This window comes from Orbicella franksi, chromosome 6 (genome assembly GCF_964199315.1).
Source record: "Orbicella franksi chromosome 6, jaOrbFran1.1, whole genome shotgun sequence".
NCBI classification, from domain to species: domain Eukaryota; kingdom Metazoa; phylum Cnidaria; class Anthozoa; order Scleractinia; family Merulinidae; genus Orbicella; species Orbicella franksi.
Window position 1 is genome coordinate 24,464,975 of NC_138150.1, and position 9,898 is coordinate 24,474,872.

General features: G+C 39.1%; 1 pseudogene; it reads right to left on the reverse strand.

Annotated features, from left to right (window-relative positions):
- Positions 1-2,054: 2,054 nt before the first annotated feature.
- Positions 2,055-4,349, reverse strand: LOC145490540 (uncharacterized; annotated as a pseudogene).
- Positions 4,350-9,898: the final 5,549 nt, after the last annotated feature.

Below are 9,898 nucleotides of genomic sequence, written 5' to 3' on the forward strand. Positions count from 1 at the left end.
TCTCGAGAAATAGGCGTATTTCCGAGAGTGCAAATTTTCATTCAATCGCAATTTTTTGACTTACTACGCATGCGCTGCATTTAACTGGGTTCTTTTGGTAACAAAGAAAAAGCTGAGAATTGCTGAGTTCTTTGCATCTTTACCTTTTCTAACTTATCTATGTGATAAAAGAATAAAGCCATCAATACACTGCGTTCAATTACAGAGAAAAATAGAACAGATACTGCGGGTGTTGAGTAAATAAAATGATCGCTCTGTTGACAGCATGTTTGTTTTTTACAATCCTTGTGAGCGCGCTGAATTGCATCAGCAAAAGCGCGCGCGAAAACTGTGTTCGGCCACCTTAACTCTTATTTTCAGTGCTTTCTACAGCTTTATTTGGAAATAACCTCATTTTTTACCACACCCAGTGGACCAATCATCTCATGTCACGTGACAGATCTTAAAATGTTACGATTTTTTTGGTTTATATCATCGCGACACTATTGGTCTTTGATCAGCCCAAGTTTCGAGAATTCTACTTAAAAACCTTGCAAAGTAGAAATGTTGGCGCGAAGTCAGTCGGTACAAAAGTAAACTTTTGTGAAAAATGCACTTTAAGTTTCTTACCTGAAGTATTAAGCATTTAACGAGCCACAAATAGCGGGGAAGGGGGGTGCAGATTGGATCTCGGGGGAGGGGTGCAATGGGTGTTCTAATTTGTAAAAACTTACCGCAGTTGTGGGAAATATTCCTTTTCATAAGGGAAATGAATGAGCCTGTGATGGCAATTTGAGGCAAAGCTTTTCACAAATAATTATACCAATCGAGTTGTGCATGTCTTAAAAGTTTTTTTCTAAATAGTTTCGTTCATATAAGTTAAAAATAATCTATATTTTTGGTCACGTTCTTATAGTAAACAGTCGTTGCTATGGCCGTTGCTACGTGAAAAAACTTATACCACTGTGTACTTTCCTTAAATTTCACACTCATCTGGAAGGAAATTCGGCAGGATCGTTTCAAAATGTGTTTGACTAGTCCTCAAGGGTCTTAAGTCTTGTATTTCCAAGAAATTGAGTTTTTCATGAACATCGCCATATTTTAGGGTACCATACCCCCTTAAGACACAATCGTAAGCAAATTACCTAATTTCCTACGCAAATAGCCGTAAAATCATCAACCGTAGAATAAATGGTACGGGTCAGTACTAAATTCAACGGTCGACAGCGTCGGTAAAATCCACTGAAATCTTCTGAGAATTTTGGTCATCCCCCATTCTTCCACGACTAACTATGGCATGTGATTACTGATCTACATCTGTGTGGGGTTTTAAAACGATAACATTGATAAGAACCGAACAAAAGCATCATGATTTAGAGACATGCGCCGAACCGTGGAACCCTCCCTTCAAACGCTTCCATTGCCGATGCATATTTACGAAAATATTTATTCTTGCAGGCTCATTCGTTTCAAGCCCCGCCCTGAGAGAGAATCGAAAAAGAAAATCCAAACCAGCGACAATCGTTGGTCGCGGACCAATTGTTAAGGCAGCTTATAATTCATCCACTGCAATACCTTACTGTTTTGTAGCGATATGGGAAAAAATAAAGATAAAATGACTATATTGTTATTACTATTAAATACATTGTTATCTACTTTTCAAAACGTATTATCAAGCATTTCAGACTGCTTATACTTTAACCTTGATTTACACGAGTAAAAAAAGTAAACAAAACCGCCTTATTGCAACGATTCTCGATGTTTTATCATTGTTATTTCTGGTTTCATCAATTTACGGGGATTTTTCCATATTTTCTTCCCAATCCCTCAAGCGTCTTGTATTGAAAAACGACTTCTAGACTTAAATATCATCACCCCACCTCGAGACAGAGCTCAGACAAAGTTCAGTCGATCACTGATATTAACAAACTCTTTATTTACAAAGAACAAGGCTTCTTATGGACACAAAAGCAAAACACAAAAAACTCAACATTACAACAATCTCTGTAGTAAACCATAGTCACTATTAACTATTTGAATAAATGTTATTTTAATGGTTCAAAATGTTTGCAATGGTTTCTTGTCTTAAAATATTCTAACAGGAGATTTTCAGTAAGGTTTCGAAAAATTCAACACTAAAGCTATATCAGCAGTTACTTGTGAACTCTGTCTACCCAGCTTAAAACGATTCCTTAGGATTTCTTCTTTGTCTCTACTGTTCTAATAGTTTAATTCAAGATCTGGTTTTTGGTGCTTCAGATTTCTAAGACATTACCTACCGGCATCGGTGATCTGACCGCTCCACAGGAATAGTGTGGTTACTTTGCATGTTGATGACTGTAATGCATCACTCAAACTGGTAACACCGGCATCGGTGATCTGATAATTACCCAGTTTTAGTGTGGTTACTTTACAGATTTCTAAGACATTACCTACCGGCATTATATCCCAGGTCTACTGTGGTTACTTCACAGGTTGGTGACTGTAATGCTTCACTCAAACGGATTACACCGACATCAGTGATCGCATTGACTTCTAGTACTAGTTCAGTTAATCTACTTGAAATTAATTCTTTCATGCAATCGACGCATTCGTCATTCAAGCCACAATGACTCAGCTGCAGTGTTACTACTGGATTTTTTTTTCCCGAAGGTTTACAGATTCGTCTTATTCCAGACTGTGTTAGATTTGAAAATGTGAAACTCAACCCCCTAGTAATCGATGGATGTTCAGTTAATGGTTGATGTTTTTTAGTGGCTTCTTCATTCAATTCACAAAACACACAATCAAACAAAAATGAAACAGCAATACAGTCCACATCAGTTACGTTTTGGAATATGGTAATCCTGAATGAGGGATGTCTCTTTATGAAATTTTTTGCGAAATCTTTGTCTTCATATTCAACTTAACTCTAATGGGAAGGCCGTCTCCGCCGCTTTCTTCTGATTGCAGTACTTCAAGTAATTTTTCCATGAATTCATTGTCTTTTTTCTTCCATAAAATACCAACCATGAACTGCATAATCATTGAAGATCTCTCCTCTCTCCACAAACCAACGAGCCGCCGAATACTCTTGCGTTTTCTATAGGTTGTGTGTGAGGAGTCGATTTAAAGTCGATCATTGCTTTCTTCCATATTTACGTGTTCATCCGGATGTATGACTCCATCAAGCGTCCTTGTTCGAACTCTATCGCGCTATGCACTTTTTTCAAACGCATCCCTTGTTTGAGATAAAACTGCAGGTTTCTGTGGTGGGCCACGTAATTTTTTATGTGCTCCAGCGTCTGCACCAACTTCTTGCTTTTTCTCCGACGCAAGTGGATAGCTGTTTTGCTCTTCGTGTAGCTCTTCAGGGTAATCTAGGTCCACCTTTACTATCCACCACTTCTTTGAATTTCCTTTCATTTTCATTATTTGCTCTTCTCCGGGCACGACTCACTTCCACTTGAAACCACTTTTTGCCGGTGGCAAGCTCATCACCCAGCCGTAAAGGTTATTCGCATCAAAGCAAGTTAATATATAATTTCTTGGTTTACCAAGGTCATATCCTTTAACCAGAGGGTTGATCGCCTTTAAATAGCCCTTACTCACCATTGCGATGCCTCTTCGCATTCCCGTTTCTATGAAAAGGAGCATGTCTTGATCCGTCAGGAGCTCAAGCTCCACACCTGTCATTTTCAGAAAAGCATCATCCCAGTTCAAGCCTGGAGAACTGTAATAATGCGCTAGATCCAACCCGTATTTTTCTATGCACACCTTTCTAAAGTTCTTGGAAACATTCGCTAACAGTAACTCGTCTGTTGTAAACGTACAAATCGTGATAGTCACCAATGTTGTGCCCGAATGCTTCCCATGCTTTCTGCGCGTGCTCAAACTCTTCTTCTGAAACTCTCTGGTCCTGCAGCTTGGTTCAAAACGCCTCTTTTGCAAGCAGCTTTGCCTCACAGAACCTTTCAAAAGAATCCATATATTTGTATAGGTAAATTCCTTTCTTCACAAGCAGCTTCATTTTTTCTTTTTCTTTTTATGCCACTTATAATAATGCTGTTATTTTGAAAGACTTGGGGCCACTGCCTTCTACAAAACAATCCAGACTACTTAGCAAAAAACTTTTACCATTCACAACACTCAAAATAATATGCAAACTTGAAATGAGGAACAACAATGAAGTTTTATCAAATAGGTGAACATTCTTCGCACTAGTTACGTAAACGTTCTGCAAAAAAAAAAATACCGAGACGACTTGTTCACTCCATTCGTGCTCGGTTTTCCACCCCGTTTTCCGGCGGCGCGGGGATAAGGGAACGGCCCACCGTCATCGCGTAGGTCGTACCGCTAGACTCGACCTCCCCTAAACCAAGCTGTTCCATCTTGGCCTAGTATGATGGTAAATCATTATTCCCATATCTTATTTCAACTGAGTATGAATGGGAGTGTTGTGAAATAGAATACCATCTATGAATCTAAGTCTATTTCCCAGTGAGAATGAACTGTACTTTTCCATGTTGTTTGGTATACATTTTATTTCTCCGTTCACTCTCGACATTGCCTTTCTGCGTCAAAAGGTGTCCATCATGACCTTTCAAGTTATTAAATGCAACTCGGATTGGAATCGTTTTCAGTTGAATTCAATCTGAGCTTCAGGGTACATCTGCATTCATTATGCGCGGCCCCTTTTAATTTCACAACTGCTTAAGTTGTGTATATAATTGCGATGATCATTGATGTCTTCATATCTTTCTCCACAGTTCAAATATATGATCTTTCATATATTTACTCGCATTCTTTACAATCTACGGGTATATTACAAACTCACAACATGATCAGCTCCTAGTTGGCTTGATAGCTCAGTTGACAGAGCACTGCACCGGTTTCGCAGAGGTCATGGGCTTGACACCCGTCCAGACCTGAATCTTTTCAAGGCTCTAAGTTCACAACTGCTTAAGTTGTGTATATAACTGCGATGATCATTGATGTCTTCATACAATATAATTATGTTACCAGGAGCCATAACCGGGAACGGAGACCGTAAGCGCGTGCCATTTCTAGTATTGGGGCTGTCCGTATGATATGGGACAATTTTTCTATTTTTAGAACAAATTGCGCCATCGCATACGGCACACGCGCGTACATGCTGCGAGGATTTTTACTGATGTCGCGCGGGGAAAATGGCTTCCGAAATTCCTGAGCTGTTTGATGCTTTTGGCCCACAACTCAACACGTTTATGTCTGTTGGAACTTTACTTCAGCATTTTCGTCGTAAGCTGCTCCAATTTGAGTGAAGTACGACAGTGTCGAATCTAGGTATGTCCCGCTTTATATGCAAGTTGTGTTCCGCTGCTTCTTTTAAAAGAGCTCCACCTTACTTTACTCTAAATTTCACATACGTTGAAGATTAACAGCTTTTCCATAACAGAGCAAAAAATCTAGTTGGATATATTTGGATATAGCAGCGTGTCAGGTCTTCAAAGTTTCTCTCCCTGCTTGTCACACGCTTGCGGGCATTTCGCTAGAGTCTATAGGGACCGAAAAGTAAAAAAAAAAAACCGCCAGCTTGAGTTTCACCTGAATTATAAGCAACGCTTGATGTTTCATCAAGGCCTGATAGGTTTACGTCCGTAGATACTGCCCAATTTTGTTCGTGTTAAGTCCAATAAATTGCGCCCGCCGATGCGTGTTTTGTACAGTCATGCAGTAAAACATGACAAATTGGATTTCCGCATTTCGTGTGAAAACGTACATCGAACTCTTACAATATCCCTAGCTTTAAAATATATTATGAGAGAATATTAAAAGCTTAGCTGAAAATATGTGAATACGGCGGAAATAATCAGCAAAGATACGATGACGCTTTCTTTAATCAACTCGAAAAAAGATTTCGATTTTATCGCTTTAGTTATCAAAACTCCTTCTCTATTTTATTTTCGCAGTGTAATATTTCACTATGTTGCAGAAACATAAGTTACATGATGTTAGTAGTCTTTTGGCGTTGGTGAAAATTTTTGCAGCATCTCAGCACAAAAGATAACGAAAGAAATCTTTGTCGAGATTTCTGTACAATTGAAAACACCGACTCGGACTTGAAAGTGCACACGCTCGAGCTACTTGTACACGTCACACTTTCGTTTCAAAAACTTTGCTAACTCGCCAAACAAGCAGAAACAATACTCAAGAAACTATCAAAAACAGGGTTTGGTTATGATTAAGCATTGTTTGAAAAACTCACAAATTAACTCGATACTTTAGAGTAGAGTGTTTTCTTACATAAGTTTTATTCTAAGTCAGAACAAACGCAAGAGCTTATGCGTACAACTATAACACGAGCAGATATTATTCATTCACAGCGCGAAATTAAAGTCTTGTTTTCGACCCTGAAAAACTCACCTTCTCCATAAGCTCAGAGCATAAAACTACATATAAGGGCCCTGGTTCTTATTCCCTACCTTATTCCTTGCCATCGCTGTGAAAATCCGCAAGCTGTCGTCATTTGATCTCACAACATTACAACGTCCGCGCGGACATATGTCGTCAGGGGTAGCGCAATTTGTTCTAAAAATAGAAAAATACTCCCACATCATAGGTGTGCGCGGATCCCAATACTTACGGTCTCCGTCTCAGATTATGGCTCCTGAAGTTACCCCATGTTGCGGTGGCATTTTTTCCCGAATCGAGTCGACGCTTGGAGTCCAGATTCGGGGCCCAGACAAATACAGCATACAGGGGGGTTCTGTTAGTCTCTTTTTTCCCGCATCGGGGCTACGCTAAGAGTTGAGATTCGGGACGGAAAAATGGTTACAGAAACCCTCCTAGATATGTGTTTCATCTTCATCACCTATTTTTGTGACTCAAAATTATGGCTATTTTGATTTATTGTTGCTTATTGTTTATATATACAACATTTTAAACATTTTCATGTTGTAAAATGTCTTCATTGTATCGACTACTGATTCTGGAATAAAAACAGTCCCTTCATCTTTATAGAGATTGCTATTTCCTACTGAATTATAAAACCAATCCACAGCACAAGGAACCTTCCACACCAGGCACAGCTGCCAAGCACGTGTCAGTTTCCAGCAACCTATTTTGCTTCGCATGTACAGCATATAGCAACCAAGGATGTTGTCAGTATTATTGCTCTGTGTTCCACTACCAATGATCTCTCTAGTCTCCTGAAGGGATTTCATCGTTTCCCAAAGGAAATACTTTGTTTTCCAGAAAGAAATATTGTGTTTACCAGATTAAACATTTATTCTATTCCACACGATTTTATAAACCAAACTTTTAAACGATGCCCTCACAGTCCAAGTGTCCTCGATATTCGAAAATGCCCAAGAAGTTCCGATTCGTACCACACACACCGAGGATTAGAATTTTAACTTTATGAACGAAAAACTAATATATGAAAAATGTACGATGGCAAGTAAAACAAAAGGATTGCGTAATTGCTAAAGGTATTGGTAAACACTGACGAATGCAATTGTCCCGTGTTCAGATTGGTGTCTCCAAAGGGACTATTCGTTCTCCGAAGAGCAATCATCATTTACCGATGGGTCTATTTTTCTGTCTCGCTGGATAAATATTTTTTCTCCAAATGGAATAAATCGTTTCCCGAAGGAAATACTTCGTTCCCCGAAGGGGATTACATGACCTCGGAAAGGGTTTATGAATCAGTTGCCAGATCCTGTACACGGAGCATTTTGCACGATCCTGAGCTGTACAAATCACTCGGCCATCACGGCCGTTTCACATATGTCAGCGATTCTGAGAAAGTTTTTCTGATAAAAAATCTATTCACGCTTTCGAGAAATCTAAAACACTCTTTACTGTGAAACACTGAACACATTGTTTGAATGCTGTGCCTGATAACTAGTCCAGAATAGGAAAAACATCATAAATATAGACTCTTCCTTTACAACTCGAGCTCGCAACCGGAACGTTTTCTATAGGTTGTGTGTGAGGAGTCGATTTATAGTCGATCATTAGCTACAGAAGCTTAAGTTTAGCCTCGCTCGTCGTTCGGCATCAGTTCGGCACTGTCGTCATAGGCGGACGAGCACCTTCGGACTTGGGGGGGAGGGCGGTGACCTTATTTATTGCCCGAAAAACATTACACAAAGTTCGCACTCAAATCGCAGTAACACCAAAAACGTTCACAATTCTCACGTCTAATGAAACTGATATCATTCCAAAATTAGTTATTTTGAAACCACGCAGATTCTATTTACCTTGATCGACAGCCTAGTAAAATCAGAAACTCATTGAAAGAAACAGTTAATTCTTTCTCGTACAAAAAGTTCCAGAAAAAAATTTTAAAACGGCTTTGTGGAGCCATTCAAAACATTCAAATCCACCACAAGAACAAAAGCCTTGATCTTCGTTTGCTTTAATTCTTTCGTCACTGTTTTCTTGATGTTAGTAATATAGGGCTTTCCATAAGTTGCTCGGCAATTTTCTTTTGGCAACTTTTGGTATTTCGAGTAACTTTTTGAGTTTCGAGCAACTTTTGCATTCTGAGCAATTTCTAGTTTTTTATCAATTCTGAGAAATCGGAGCAGCTTCTAGTACTTAAATTGGCCTTGCTTCCATATTTCACAATGTTTTAGTGGACACAATGAATTTCCTGTGAAAAAGGAGCCAGATACCCCCTCCCCCTGGGGAAGATGATGGGTACAAGATGCATGCAGCCGGGCTGCTAGCTTCAGCGGACAAAGATTCCCACTCGACCGACTTGAGTGTCTCAGGTGAAGAATTTTTGCAGGACTAAGATTAGTAGTTTTTACTCGTACATTTATTGGTTTTAATTGAGGACAAAGCTATTTAGCAACGCTGGTTACGCCGCAAAATTGCTCAAAAATGCTTAGAAATCTTACTTTTTGTTGTGCAGTTTGCATATTTTTGCACCAAACCAAATAGAGGAAGAGAGCAACAAAATGATTTTTTTTGTTTGTTTTTGGAGCAAAATTTGAGCAACTTTGTTTACAAAAAGCAACTTTTGACTTTGTTTTGAGCACTGAACTTTTGAGCAACTTTTTGAGAAATTGCAGGCAACTTTTTGTGAAATCTCTAGCAACTTGTGGAAAGCCCTGAAATAATATCCATATCGTATATTTCCACAATACACATTTAAACGGAATGTGGCTTTTCCAAAACAGAATACCTGCATCCTTATATCATTTGACCTTAACTCCGTTTTGACAAGGCAAACGTCACAGAAAGTAGCCTACAAGCCTGGCCTTGACTACCTTTAAGAATGTTTTCTCCCGAGTACTCTTGCCCGAATCATCAGCGTCTGCCCGAAAAATTTCAAACATTTCTGAAACTAGGGGAAGCTGCAACCTCCCCCCGCCCCTCCCCGGCCCGTACGCCTATGACTGTCGTATAATCCGAGATGAAACTGCGTTTGACGTCCGATTATAGGTCCTGTAAAACCGAGAGAAAACCAATATTATATGTTCGAATATTTTCTGATTTTGAACGAAGCACCGACTTCCGTTCGATTACCAGTCGCAGAAGACCGAATAGTTCCCAACACAATCCGAAAATTGGACACCCTCCTTACTTGCACACATCATGACATAGTGGTTACCTGCATGCCTAGCAGCAGTAACTTCGAAAACACAAAATATGACTTCTTATCAAGACAAAAGTAAAGCACAAACCCTCAGCATTACAACAACCTTTGGTAACCCTTAGTCATTATTAACTGATTCAATAAATGTTATTTTAATGGTGCAAAATGTTTGTAATTGTTTTTTCCCTTAAAGAATTCTAACAACAGATTTTCGTAAAGGTTACACGGAAAAAAATTATCAGTTAAGCTATATCAGCAATGACTTGTCAACTCTGTCTATCCAGCTTAAAGCGATTCCTTAGGATTTCTTCTTTGGCTCTATTGTTCTAAATTTGATTTCAAGATCTG